At 34.5% G+C, this 8,705-nt stretch overlaps 1 long non-coding RNA gene across 1 annotated transcript; it reads left to right on the forward strand.

Moving 5' to 3' along the window:
* The first annotated feature begins 1,827 nt into the window (after positions 1–1,827).
* On the forward strand, positions 1,828–6,582 carry LOC128986414 (uncharacterized). The gene is made up of 3 exons (XR_008490122.1): positions 1,828–2,042; positions 5,059–5,221; positions 6,430–6,582. It is a non-coding gene; the product is annotated as an uncharacterized LOC128986414 (long non-coding RNA).
* The last annotated feature ends 2,123 nt before the right edge of the window (positions 6,583–8,705 follow it).

An 8,705-nucleotide genomic window follows, 5' to 3' on the forward strand; every position in this document is an offset into this window, starting at 1 on the left:
CTGCTCTGCTCTAGCTCTCTGCCTTTTATTCTTTTTAGCGAATTTCCCATAAATCCCATATAGTATAGAAATTTCACGTTTCACGGGACCAAATATTTTTTCACCCGATTATAAACGGGAAAGTGGTCCCCTGCACGATATGCATTTAAAAATTGTTATGATTTTATACTAAGCTATTAATATTTGACTAAAAAATACACTTTAGTTTCCTTGTAGCAGCTAAACGTAGGTATTAGCATTGACTTTATATCTACAGTTAAACCTAATGAAATGTTATTTAAATAGATTTAATTGAAAATCAATTCAGACAAATGGAAATCCGCTTTGTCGACAGGTTTGCTGCGGCGAGACGCTAATATATGCTAATATTAAGAAAATCTATACCGTAGCTAGGAACGTGGTTGACTATTGATACGTGGGTCTGACCATAGATAAAACTTGATAAAACCACTTGTGTTGGTTAGTCTATGATAAAACGGAGTATGTTTTATCTATGATAAAACATACTCGACTTAAGGGGAGGTGCGATTGAGGCATTAGTTCAAAATTCCTCCGTGAACAGCGCTGTAGTGGAGAGCATTTTGGCAATGAAGGTTTACTAATCGCAAAAATAGTTCTGTTCATATAAAATAAAATTATAAATGCCTCCAATTCAATTTTATAATTTTTTTATTATAAAATTACTATCATAACCTAACCGAACTAACCAAACTTGCTGATGATGAAATAATATAAAAAGAGTTTATTAATTGAAAAAATAATTCTGTTCATTAAATAAAACTATAAATTGCTCAATTAAAATTTTATAATGACTTAATAATAAAATTGAACTGTCATAACCGAACCAAACCAACCAAACTTGCTGATAATGAAAACATCTTAGTCAAAAAGTTAGTGCCCCCAGCGGGATTCGAACTCGGGACGGGACTCTCAGGATATCAGCCCGGCACGCTAACCACTAGCCCACCGAGGCCAATGGCTGAAAACCGTATTGTTACGGTAATGGTGTTCCCTCTGCTAATGAGAAGCCCACAGCTGTCATCGTAACCTCATCTATACCTCCCCTGAGTAAATACCATTGATACGTACTTGTCCGAGACAATAACACTGCTCACCCCCCTCCAAAACAATAGGAGGTGCCGCTTTGTCAGTTTCCACTTCTGTTGTTTTTGAATTGATGTCAAAATGAACTTCATCGCTCGAAGATGGCTCATTATCAGGAACAGTACTTCCTTGGGATATCTCAGGTTGGAAGATAACATCATGGCTTATAACAGTTTGCCGTTTGCTTGGTATACCCATGTAGCAAGCAATGTATATAATACGTAAATATTCGGGATTAAGGTATAACCAACGTATATGTATTAATGATACAGATAATATACATATTATATACCAATATGAAAATACGGTTTCATCCAAAATAAATTTTGCATAAAATACTGTAAAATGAAGAAACAAAGTGTAAATTTTCACCTAAATGTTGTTTTGAGGGCATAAATTAACTTTCGAGAATGCAGTAAAATAAGTAAAGGTATTGATGATACAGATAATATATGTATTTTATATCAATAGAAAAATACGAAAAAAATTGTAGTGTTGTATTTATTTCCCTGCATTTTTTCAACATCCTGTGTAAAATGTATTTGTAACACATACTATACTATAATATTCATAGATGATGAACAAAATATTCTGCCGCGCGAGATACCCGAGTCTCTGCGTTTTCTTAGGTTCGACGATGTTCGCTGATGCATTATGGGAGCAAAACAGCGGGGGTCAGCATCCGATCCGATCCGCCACCGCCATATTGTTTGTCTTGTCTTTGTCTCACAACTCACAACAAACGTTGTCCTTGTGGCTGTGTTTAGACTAGAGCATCTACTTCTGATTTTCAGTGTTACACGTGAAGAATTCGTTGTTTTGTTATTATTTACTTATTAAATAGGTCTATTAGTTACTTTTTACTTTATATTCTTTAAGATTTGCGTTACATCTTCGACTTTTTAACTTCAGTGGCGATTCGACCAACTTGAGTTAAGGTAAGTTACACAAATTATTATCGTTATTGTAAGTTATTAAGAGATTTAGCATATGTTTTGTTAATAACTCGAATGGTGGTAATCTAATTTAAATACTTTATAAGTGGAAATAGGTTACAATAGCCTTCCTAACCCCTTAAAAACTCTACGGATGGAGGCTCTTTGGGGAAAAATTAGGCTGTAGTTTACAAAACTAAGGAAGCCAACTTCAGGAGATAACCTAGACCTAATTCATTGCAATATGTCCTTGGTCTGAACTAATTTAGCTTGGAGACAAGCTAGGCCTAGGTCTACTTAACAAATACCGTAGCTAAACTTATGCCTAAGTTACTTAGAACCTGTCATAAGTTAGCCTAGGCCTAACTTACAGTTAAGACTAAAAATGATGTTAATTGGTAAGGTTATGTTAAAATTCAGGCCTAGTCTTGTAGGCAGATGAATATTTTAAGACCAGAAGGGGGTAACTTAACTTACAGTTCCGAAGAGAACCTGTGATCTGTGAACAGATGTATGACTTAATGATAAATATCTTTGGTAAGTTAAATTAAATGTTTATTCTTCTTCCCAATGTAAATATCAAATTGACCTATGATTTGTTTTGCCTACGTTTCTATCGATATTAACTAGCCTATAAGCATATTTAACCACAAACAAAATATAGCCTGAGACGGTAACTTACTAGCCAAATATAGCCTAACCTATTTAATGAAAAAGAAAACATAAAGTTAGCCTCTTAGGCCTATAACTTAATGTAATAAGCTAACTGGGAAAATTAAAGTCAATGCAATATTAAAGTTAACTAGGCCTAAACTTAGGCCTAGGCCTATGTTAATATTTATAAAAATATTGATAAATTGTTATTGATCTGATAACTTAATAAGATCGCAGGTTCTCTGCGGAACTGTAACCCCAGAAGGCTGCAGCTTTATAATTAGGCCTACGTCCTTCCAAACTATCGAAAGGAAATGTCAAACAAATAACTTAAGGTGCCGCGTTTGCGATCAGTAGGTTATGGCTAGGTTAGGTTTAGCTACCGGTATGTTTTTTTTTTTGTTTTCGATTAACTAGGTCTAACTTATGAAACAACATCGCAGCTACCTACGTTTAGTAATTTTTATCAAGGCTTGGCACATAATAGCCTAGGGTACGATTTATTTATAGATGGCACTTTGAAGGGTAACAACGCTATCAAAATGTATATCAAATATGCCTATGACATCACAGCTGTCTTTCTAAGATCTAGGGATGAAAGTTTTAACTTACCCAGTACCGCGGTTAAAAATGGGCCCTGGTCCAGGGGCGCAAGAGTTTTTTTTGTTTTGTTGGGTGCGCTAGTAACAGACACTAATTGGAAAATATCTGAAACCTCCTCACTTCGTCTTCCACTCATGACTCATCACTGCCACTGTTTGTATATTAGGCCTATCATTAACTATACTTAATCGTCTGTCTTTATTTGTAGGCTATTAATTTGTTATGTCCTTTTTTCATTATACTCAATGTCAGTTGCTTTTTTCAAATGGCGAGAAACTTATTACAGTATCAATTTGTTAGCAAGTAAAGATACTGGCCGTGTTTTTGCTTATGATTTTATTTAAGTTTGAAGGATGTTATTTTACGTTGTAATATCACACCCTTTTTCTGTGAAATGAGCAAAAAACCAAGTGGCAGTGATTTTAGAAAGAGGGCGACATAAAAGATTCGTAAGGTAAAAGTGTTACAAAAAGTTCCTAAAATAAGTAGCCTAGTTTTTACGGTCATTAAAATCATTTAGGCCTAAATGATGATGTGTACAGAAAGTGATGTAGGTAAATCTGAAAATGAACTTTGATGATGTTAAGTTATTGACGAGTTGGCCAAAAAAAAAAATGTAGAAAAAACCAGCCATTTTACGGTATTGACTTTTTGGAGTTTTAAATGTTTGCAATTATAACTTATATAAATTAAAACTATGTTTTAATTCACACTTTTTTACAACTAAACCAATTTTACTTTTAAGAACGCACCATTGGAAATATAAGTGTGTACGGTATGTAAGTAACAGTTAAACTTTAATTGATGGTTTACGTTTTTAGTTACTAAGCGGGTAATTCAATTAACAATCAAAAGTAAACACAATGAGTCTTCTTATATTTGTTAGGCCTATATTGCAGATGCGCAAGCAACTCATAAAATGTCTATATTCATTTTATAATTCAAATCAATGTCGGCAGGGTGGGGGGGGGCGCAACTATGACTTGGGCCCATAGCGTATCACATAACTGACAGCGGGCCTGAACTTACCCCCGAGTGTAGATATAACTGAACCTAAAAATACAGAGGAGTGTGACGGCTGGGACTGAACCTGCTAAGGGAAAAACTTAAGAATTGAACTCACAGTCAACTTTGTATAAAATATAATTTGCCCGTTGATTTTCAGTGGCGTAACAGAAGGGCCCGCAATGCGGGGTGCCCGGGAGCTGGGGGGGGGGGGGGGGCGGTGGGCAGAGAGACCCACTAATTTGTTTAGGGTACCACTCTTTTTATGATTAATCTGTTTGATCATTGTATCGGTGGTCCTAAAATAGCTCTGGGGGGAGGGGGAGGGCGATTCACTATGTTGAATCGGTGGTCTTAAATTAACTCATAAGAGGGGGGCCCAAAAAATAAGTTTACAGGGGGGCCCGTAAAGATTTGTTACGCCACTGTTGATTTTGTTGTGCTAAATAATGTATGGAATCTCGAACGTTTCTTTTTCTAAATGCTGGGCCCAAATACACTACTTTACTTCTTTGCATTTGCCCGATTATGAGCAACATGTAGGCTAGGCCTACACTAATTTATTATAAATGAAGGTCCTATAATCAAAGCTTCTTACAAACAGATTTGTAAACTTAAACTTTTCTGCCATCCTTGTTGAAAATAATAACATACCGTACTTTTAAACAAAAAAGCTTTTTATAAGACACCAGACTTGTTAAACTAATATAATAGTAATAGAGGTTGAAGAGTTAAGCATTTTTATAATGTGTTTCAGGTCAGTTATCTTCGCACGGTTGGCGGGGCCAGTGTTGAGGACTCAACAAGACGGATCCTTGTAAGACTATTCAAAAATGAGCTTGCGAGAGAATTTAGTTGGGAAGGAAGAGGAGGAAAGAAGTGGAGTCTGCAGAACTCTGCATTGGTGCAGTTGATTTGCCGTAAGTTTTTAACATTTGGTTTATAATGTTACTTTTATTTATTCTTTCAATGATAGGCCTATATTTGACATTTATTTATTTTTCTATAAAGTCAACTCAACCAAAGTAAGTAATTTATTTTTTAACCCTGTTTTTACCATCATAGGTTTTATGATTTAACTAATAATTGGTATGTACATATACGTCATACAGTACTACAGTAGCCTGCATTTACTTCATACCCCCACTTGAAAATGTCATTCTGGCGAAACATCTTGTTATTCTTTACATACATTTTTAGCAGTATGGCGTAAAGTTACGTAACAATTATTAGTCAATAAAAAGGTTCAGGGGCTAGATCAATGGATTTTAATTATATTAATTTATCATCTTATAATTAATTATCATAGGCTATATGATATTAATTTATGATGTTACACACATTTTTTGTCTGTAGAATGTACCGTACCTATCCTTTTTTTCTGCACTGTACTCTTTAAACCTCTTCAATACTTTGATTTCTTGATTGCAACTTGTTAGTTTAGCTAAAAAAAAAAAACGATTTTGCTTAACACGTTCAGTGCGGCAGGCATTCCAACAGGCGCTCGCCAATGGCGGCAATGCCCTGGCGCGGTGCCGTACCAACAGCAAACGCAATTGGCATTCAAATATTTCAATCTGACGAAAAACAAAAGAGCATGGGCGATTGTACTACGTTACCCCGAGATTGAACGTAGTTCCCTAAAACACCCAAAGGTAGCAGCACTGCCTGGATCAGTAGTCAGTGGCTTTGTAATATGGCTTGAAGAGAGAAAATCCCCAAAACCGGTACAAAAGCATTGTCAGACGGGATTTTACGGGAAATTTTAGTACCAACCTACACCAAAATGAAGCTTACATTCTAAGCTACGGGCTAGCAACGATTTTAACGTTCCCCGGCAATGGCTGAGCGCATACTGAACTAATGTAGAGGGGGTTGCGCAACTACATCAATTGATGTAGGCCGCTCATTTCGCGACTACATCAATTGATGTAGTCAGCACTAAACGTGTTAAAAAAATGTTAAAAATGAAAACATTAAAAATGAATTAATCTAAGTTTTGCCATCAAGAAAACAAAGGATTGATTACCAAAAGATATGTTGCTCTAAGCGTGAATCTTGTGCGTACCCTAATATTACCTTATACACAGGAATACAGACATTGACACAAGTGTGAATTTTGTTTCAGGTGTAGTTCGTCAACAACACCCGTCCTCATTCGATCTCACAACATTTGAGAAAAAACCAGCGAATGGTTACGCCAAGCAGGAACAAGGATTTATGTCAAAAATAAAAATTTAGGCCTACCGCAGATGATTAATTAAATAGTTTTTTCTTGACATTTCTTCATTGTTTCATTTATATGTTCCTTTAAAAAGTGTGTTAATAAACAATAGAAACAATTTTATAAAAACAACTTTTATACTTGAATGTATTAGGGTACTTGTGATTACATCTGAACAAATATTTTTACTCATTTTTTTATTTTTGTGCATTTATTTTTTGTTTTTTTTACTGTGCAAGTATTTTTTGTGCACAATTTAGAATAGGTTTAAAAAGTTACTACAAAATCTATTATTATTTGTTGAGCCTAGCCTTCTTGTTTTCTCACATTAAATAAACAACAGGGAAAATGGAAAACTAAAAAAACAACATTTTCATGTAAGAATAAGATTCAGTTAAAAAAACTAGAAATTATTCATCAGTTGTGAGAAGTGAGTTAGTATTTTTTTTTACACTTTCAGTTGTTATAATCATACTGTATTATTATTAATAATAGGTTATTTTTCTAAACTATTTCAACTTAATCTTCTTAACATTCAAGCTAGTTATTACTATTAATTATTATCAGCTGAATAATGCTTGGTAATATAAACACTAATATAATAATTAACATATTATTTACTTTTTTATGCAAATAAATGCACTATCCAAAATGCTTGTTAAGTGGTACCTATTCTCATCAAGGTAATTTAATAAGTTTTTCTCAAATAATCTTCAATGTACGATAATTAAAAAAAATTGAAGCTGTCTTGGTCTAATATTTGTTAAGGTAGTTGCCATATTCTTTATCTTCCCTACTTCATTAAAACACATATTCTTTAAAGGTAAAATCATTTGTTTTTTTGTGGCTGCTACCATTTTTAAGGAAGTCTACAAAAATTGCATAATTCTCTTTGGTTTGATTATGATATGAAAATAAATGCTGATAGCTAGCCTACACCAACAATATAACATTACATTTTTTGCATACTGTATTGTAATGATGTAGTAACTGTAATAGGTGCTCTTTCCCCTTCTAGACTTTCACTAGGGCCCCTCTGGTTCACCTTAGGAGCTTGATGTGATCCGTACCCGAGGTCCTACGGGCCTGCTTCAGATGAAACTACTGAACAGCAGTAGGTTGTCCCTAAACTAGATCAATTAGGTATTTACCTGACAAATCACAAAACACATATTTCTAATGAAGACTTAAAATATTGTTTTACCATCATACAACACACCAACCCTCATGACACATAGTTCACCTCCCATAACATTAAACCTTCAAAGAAAACTGTTAGTAAAAATCAATGTATATAATTTTATATATTGACTTTTATGACAATTGTATTTTGAGCCACTTTTTATTAATATGGCATCAAATATGTATCATCTATGTATAAAATATGTATTTTATACATTTAAGGTATGCATCAATTTCTATCAAAATTTACAGATTATATACAGATGTATAATATGTATCATATCTGTAGTTGGATCCTTATACAATATGCATATAATACATATTTAGGTGGGACATATTTACAGATACAATCTGTATTGTATACATTTCTATACAGATTGTATACAAAAGCTATACCATGCCGGTAGGTAAATTATACGTATTATATACATATTTGTGCTACTTGGGTACATACACTCTGTATCCATCTCTCAAACCATGATACCCAAAACAAAGATCCCGTCAATGCTTTTAGCATCCCACTTTTTCCGCTTTTGCTTCGGCTGATGTACAAAGCAGTTAGTTCCAAATACTCTGAGGTGTTGCAGACCTGGAACACTCTTTACCCGACCACAATTGCAGTGGCGATTTGCCTTCTACAGGACTTGGTCCTGTAAGATATAAGGAGGTAAACTGCAGTATTACAAGCCTCGCCCCAAAGAAACTTCGGCAAGACTTTCCTCTGAAGCATAGAACGAGCAGACTCCACAATCGTTCGATTGTCACTCTCAACAGAACCATTCTGTTCAGGGCAGTACTCAGTAGGGAGAAGTTGTACGTATCTTATTACCATACTCTTGAATGATTCTCGTAGTCTCCTTTGATAGAAATTCAGATCCGTTATCAATAAACAACATTTCTTTTATGCTCTTTCCACCTTGTTTTGCTTCTGCGAGAAAGATGCGCATACAATGAAAAATACTTGGCGATACTTATACTGTAGTAGTCTTTAAACAATA

The sequence above is a fragment of the Macrosteles quadrilineatus genome, unplaced genomic scaffold (assembly GCF_028750875.1).
Source record: "Macrosteles quadrilineatus isolate MER2022 unplaced genomic scaffold, UCM_ALF_1.0 Scaffold_2__2_contigs__length_208266976, whole genome shotgun sequence".
NCBI classification, from domain to species: Eukaryota; Metazoa; Arthropoda; class Insecta; order Hemiptera; family Cicadellidae; genus Macrosteles; species Macrosteles quadrilineatus.